Below are 6,684 nucleotides of genomic sequence, written 5' to 3'. Positions count from 1 at the left end.
TAAATTTCAACAGTTATAGGCTCAAAGATAGGGTCAGACCTCTTGCGTTCCTCTGGAATTTTCTGTTTATTTTTCCCGATTACTGCCCTCACATGAAAAAGCTGTTAGGTCGATTATAAACTGCTCCTTCCTCACCCTCCCTACAATTAATTCTGATTCCATGCCAAGGTTTTGAAGTGCATATCCTTTCTTACCAGCGTCTTTGTCTCTCTGTTTCCTGTCTCCCTGTTGCCCTGTCTCCCTGATCCCTCTCTGTGTCACTAACTCATTTTATTGCAAATGCTTTGCACATTCAAAAAAACTACCTTTCTTAATTTAATTATGTAATGTCCTTAACTTATTTGCTGATATGCAATTGTAGTTAAAACTTGTCCTTTCTGCTGTCTTTAGCCACATTACCATACAGTCGTGATGCTTCAAACTTTCTCTTTTTGAAGACTCCCGCCATTGCACAAGGAGAATATTCCGACTCTTTCACCCATCCTATCCCCGTAACTCAACCATGTTCAATTCACATAACCTGAACATCCCTGGACACTGTAGTGGAGGTTCACATGGCCAATCCACCTAATTTGCACGACTTTGGACCTGAGCACCTGGCAGAAACCCACACAGTCACTGAGAGAATGTAAAAACTCCAGACAGAGAGCTGGCCCAGGCTGGAATTAAACTCAGCTCCACAGTGCTGAGTGGTGACAGTGCTAACCATTGAACCATTTGGGCCTGGGAATCTGCCTGCACCTTTAGCCTGCCTCTGTTTCAGTTGAAACCCTTGTCCATAACCATGATTATAAAACTGACGGAATCCCATCACAGTTCATGTGGAGCCCATCCTAATGGCTGAGCTCATTCTTCCCTGTGTACTACTGCCAGTGCCCCGTGAACTGGAACCGCTTCTCACCACATGACTGCGTGTCTGAGCCTGGTATCTTCCTGTCCTTTACACATGAACTACAGCAGCACAGTTCGTGTTATTTCTGATTGTTTTGTTCAGATGTTGTCCCTGCCTACATCTCTTCCTGTTGCCGTAACTCTGGTAGTTTGTGTTTCAAAAGATTTCTCCACATCAGATGAGAGCAGGGAGATGAGCTGGCACAGGTGAGGATGGAGATTAGGATCTTCCAGATCTCAGTGGGACTCGGTACGATTCTGTACAAATTCTTAATGTGAGTTTCTAAATGTTGTGTCCTTCTGTACCTTGCTGCTATTCCTGGAGTTTCTGACTCAGCAGAATTCTCCTCATCACAAAGGAGAGCAAGGAGATGAGGCAGCACAGGTGAGGGAAGGGGATTAGGATCTTCCAGATGTCAGTGGGACTCGGTACCATTCTGTATTAGTAATTTTCATTGTGAGGGTGTAATTATACATTCCTATACTTAATAGTAAGGTCTTGGAAAGTGTTGCTGAACAAAGAGACCTTGGAATGCAGTTTCATAGGTCCTTCAAAGTGCAGTCGCAGTCGATAAGATACTGAAGAAGGAGTTTGGCATGCTTTTCTTTATTGGACAGAATATTGTGTAAAAGAGTTGGGAGCTCATGTTGCGGCTGTAAACAAGATATTGGTTCGGCAACTGTTGGAATATTGCATGCAAATGTGTTCTCCTTCCTATTCGAAGGATGTTGTGAAACTTGGAAGGGGTCAGAAAAGATTTACAAGGATGTTGCCAGGGTTGGAGGTTTCGAGCAATAGAGAGAAATTGAATAGGATGGGGCAGTTTTCCCTTGAGCGTCGGAGGCAGAAGAGTGACCTGATAGATCTTTTTAAAAATCATGAACGGCGTGGATAGGATAAATAGACAAAGTCTCTTCCCTGAGGTGGGTAAGAACTGAATTAGTGGGCTTAGGTTTGGTTGTGACATAAAACAGACCGAAGGGGCAATTTCGTTCACGCAGTAGGTGAATGGAATGAGCTGCCAGAGGAAATGTTGCAGGCTAGTAGGATTGCAACACTTCAAAGGTGTATATGAATAAGAAGGGTTTGAAGGGATACGGGTCTGGTGCTGGCAGGTAGGATTAGATTGTGTTGGAATATTTGGTCGGCATGGACTAGTTGAACTGAAGGATATGTTTCTGTACCATACATCTCTATAATTCTCTCACGCCAAAGTGTGTGTTTTCTGTCCCTTGCAGCGACTCAGGGAGTTCCTGACGCAGCAGAATTCTCCAATCCTGTCTTGTCCAACACTTCATTGAAGTTGATCTACCATCCAGAGAGAGAATGGTGAGTGAGGTCTGCAGCCGTCAATAAACCCTGCAGTGCTGTCAGATCACTCACAGTGAGCCGAGGACAGAGTACAGATGTAAGGCAGCATCGGCCAGGGCTGTTGTTTAACAATAGCCACATTTTGCCACAGTGAGGCTCCAGAGGTGAAGCAGCTCTCTCACGATGGCGTGGGGATGAAGGCCACCCTATCTGAAGTATAAATGTCTGAATTGTGTATGAATCTCTTCCACACCGTGCCAATGTTGTGCATGCCTTTGTCATTTTTATAAATGACCTAGATGAGGGCGTAGAAAGATGTATTAGTTAAGTTGCGGATGACACTGAGGTCAGTGGAATTGTCCATAGTGCTGAAGGATTTTGGAGGTTAGGCAGGGACACAGCTAAGCTGCAGAGCTGGTCTCAGCTCCATTTCGGAAATGCAGGCAGTGACCAGTGGGGTACCGCAGGGATCAATGGTGGGAACGCAGCATTTTACAATATATGTTAATCTTATAGAAGATGGTATTAGTGATAACATTAGCAAATTTGCTGATGATACGAAGCTGGGTGGCAGGGTGAAATGTGAGGAGGATGTTAGGAGATTACAGGGTGAACTGGACAGGTTAGGTGAGTGATCTGATGCATGGCAGATGCAGTTTAATGTGGATAAATGTATGGTTATCCACTTTGGTGGCAAGAACAGGAAGGCAGATTACTACCTCAATGGAATCAATTTAGGTAAAGGGGCAGTACAAAGAGATCTGGCAGTTCTTGTACACCAGTCAATGAAGGTAAGCATGCAGGTACAGCAGGTAGTGAAGAAGGCTAATAGTATGCTGGCCTTCATAAATGACGGATTGAGTATAGAAGCAAAGATGTTCTTCTGCAGCTGTACAGGGCCCTGGTCAGAACGCCCCTGGAGTACTGTGTGCAGTTCTGGTCTCCAAATTTGAGGAAAGACATTCTGGCTATTGAGGGAGTGCAGCGTAGGTTCACGAGGTCAATTCCTGGAATGGCAGGACTACCTTACACTGAGAGACTCGAGCGACTGGGCTTGTATACACTTGAGTTTAGAAGACTGAGAGGGGATCTGATTGAGACATATAAGATTATTAAAGGATTGGACACGCTGGAGGCAGGAAACATGTTTCCGCTGATGGGTGAGTGCCGAACCAGAAGACACAGCTTAAAAATACGCGGTAGACCATTTAGGACAGAGATGAGGTGAAACGTCTTCACCCAGAGAGTGGTGGCAGTTTGGAATGCTCTACCCCAGAGGGCAGTGGAGGCCCAGTCTCTAGATTCATTTAAGAAAGAGTTGGATAGAGCTCTCAAGGATAGTGGAATCAAGGGTTATGGAGATAAGGCAGGAACAGGATACTGATTGAGGATGATCAGCCATGATCATATTGAATGGTGGCGCAGGCTCGAAGGGCTGAATGGCCTAATCCTGCACCTATTGTCCATTGTCAGAGGTGGAAAATTAAGTTTTAATGCGTCAAAGTGTGATTGATTCACATTGAATGGCTCAACAGGAATAAAGAGTACGGGGCTCATGGTAAGATTCTTGATAGTGCAGATGAGCAGAGAGATGTAGGTTTCCGTGTACAGAGATTCCTGAAATTAGAGACCCAGTTGGTTGGGTTGTTGAGATGGCATATGGTGTGTTCGTTTTATTGGTTGGGGGATTGACTTTGGGAGCAATGAGGTCATGCTGCAGCTATACAAAACTCTGGCGTGGCCTAAATGGAGTATTGCATTCATTTCTGATCAGCACGTTATAGTAAGGATGTGGAAGCTTTGGAAACGGTTAAGAGGAGATTTACAAGGATGTTGCCTGGTATGGAGGGAATGTCCTTTGAAGAAAGTTTGATGGACTTGAGGTTGCTTTCGTTCGAGAGATGAAGGCTGAGAGGTGACCTAGTTGAGACCTATAAGATAATCTGAGGGTTTGACAGGTGGACAGGGAAATGGCTATCCCCTCGGATGATGATGTTTCTCACGAGGAAACATACCTTTAAATTGAGGAATGATAAATATAGGACAACCTTCCCTGTCTCTGCAATCTCCTCCAATTCTAACACCTTATCTCTGTAGTCTGCTACAATCTCCACAGCGCACTATTCCTGTTAACTTCTTCAGCAACTGTTACCCTCCCTATCTGTTATTTTGTACAACCCCTACAAACCTCTGTTCATCTGAAACCTCAGTTTGTTACTAGAACGTGCCTTATCGCTGTTGCTTTCTCCTGACTGTATACCATGCCATCTTCTGTGACCACCACAAGCCCCGATAACACTCCCTTGATGTTCAAACTGATTCAGTCTTATTAAACAGACCAATCATAGTAAACGTGCTACCTCTGAAATACTCCCTATCTCGGACTGCAGAAGCCTTGCATGCAACCCCTCTCTGATGCCCCTCTAAAACCTTGCTTCCCACGGACGTAAAGCTCACCGGTCTGCATTTCCCAGGTATTTCCCTGTCGCCTTTTTAAAATAATAGCTCAACATTAGCCACCGTCCAAACTCTAGTCACTTCACACCTAGCTGCAGCTGATGCAAATATCTCCTCTGGGAGTCCACAATTTCCTCTCTCGCCTCTCAAGAAGCACTCGAAAGCTATAATTCTCTCTTTATGTGTAATCTCCAGCTCATATAATATTTGTTTCTGCCTATCATCTCCAGCTCATCCAGCTCAAACGGCTGGCCGTCTTAAAGGCAAGTAAATTCCTGGGACCTGATGACGGAAAGCGAGAGAGAAAATTGCATGTCTCCTGAAGGAAATGTTTGCATCATTGACAGCCAAAGCAGTGTGTCTGAAGCTTGGAGGGCGGCTAATGCTTGTGTCATTATTTTAGAAGCTTTTCGGGAAAGTACCTGGTAATTACAGATTGGTCGACCGAGCATCCACAGTGAGTGAGTTGTGCCGGGGATTCTGAGACACTGTATTCACAGAGATTTGGAAATAGATGGACTCATTTCGGATAGTCAGCATGGCTTTGTGCATGGTAAACCGTGTCTCACGCAATTGATTCAGTTTTGAGAAGAGGTGACATGGCATGTAGATGAAGGCTGTGAGGCAGATATTGTTTATATGGACTTTAGCAAAGCCTTTGACAAATAATAGCATATCAGCTGTTGACTAAGATTAAATCTCATGGGATCCACGGAGAGCTAGCTTATTGGATAAAAAATTCGTTTGTTGGCAGAAGAACGAGAGTGGTGGCAGATGATTGTTAACTCTGTCTGTGACCTCATCCCGACGCTGTTTCACTGGTAACGGTCTGCAATCCCATTCCCATCAAAATCTCCTAGCAACAGCCTGTGAACCCATCCCCACTCTGCTCATACACAAACGGTCTGGGAATCCATCTCCACTCTATTCCTCTCCCAACAGTTTCAGACCACATCCTTACTCTGCTTTCCGAGCAACAGACAGTGATAACACCCCAGCCAGTTGTGTAGCACTGGCCGGTAAAGCCAATCCCGCTGTTATCCCCTCTTAACGGCCTGTGAAGACATCGTTAAAAGGATGTCCTAGCAATTGGTTTTGAACTCAAGCCCTGTGTGTTCTCCTAGCAATGGCCAGTAAAACCATTCCCCCTCTGACCTCCAAGCAACCGCCCCTGAACCAATCCCCACTGTATTCTCCGAGCAACAGCCTTTGAATCTATTCCCAATCATTTCCTGTATCAACGGACTCTGAACCCATTGCCCTCTATTCGCATAGCAAATGGGCCGGTGACACCCTCCCCAATCATTTTGTTCCCAGGAACAGCATGTGAAACCGTTCGGACACTGTTGTCCTTCCATCATACTGAGAAAGCCTCCCAAAGCATCCCTGCCTGAAAAAGGCTGTGAGCCCATTCCTACTGTGTTCTCCTTTCGTCAGCCTGTGACACCATCCCCACTCTATTTATCTATCAAGGCCTGTAAATCTAACTCCACTCTGTTCATCTAACAACTGCCTGTCAACACATCCATACTCAGTTCGCCGATCAATGGCTTTTGAATCCAATCCTGCTGGAATCCACTCAGAACAGACTGTGAAGCAATCCTAGCATAGAATTTGAACTCTGACACAGTCAATTCTCCCAGCAACAGCCTGACCCCTTTCCCATTGCGTTCCCCTGGAAACAACCAGTGGCCCGCTTCACAATCTGTTCTTCTCATGATATCCTTTACACCAGCTGCGCTATGGTCAGCTGGCGACTGCCTGTGAATCCAACAGTACTCTGTCTCCCTAGGAATGGTCTGTGATCCATTCTCAGTCTGGTTCTCCTAGCAAGAACTTGTGCACCAACCAGCTCTCTATTTCCGGAGCAACAGCCCCAGAAACCGTTTCCATTCCGTTTCCATCGCAATGGTGTGTGAAGGCAATCCGGCTTGCATTCCGTTGGAACGAACTGTGAACCAATCATGAGCGAGATGTCCAAGGAAAGACCTTTGAAATCTTCTTCAGTCAGTTCTCCAAGTTTG

Source organism: Chiloscyllium plagiosum, unplaced genomic scaffold, assembly GCF_037043375.1.
Source record: "Chiloscyllium plagiosum isolate Xiang-an unplaced genomic scaffold, Cpla_swu_hap1 HiC_scaffold_41, whole genome shotgun sequence".
Lineage (NCBI taxonomy): Eukaryota > Metazoa > Chordata > Chondrichthyes > Orectolobiformes > Hemiscylliidae > Chiloscyllium > Chiloscyllium plagiosum.
This window is presented reverse-complemented; position numbering follows the sequence as displayed.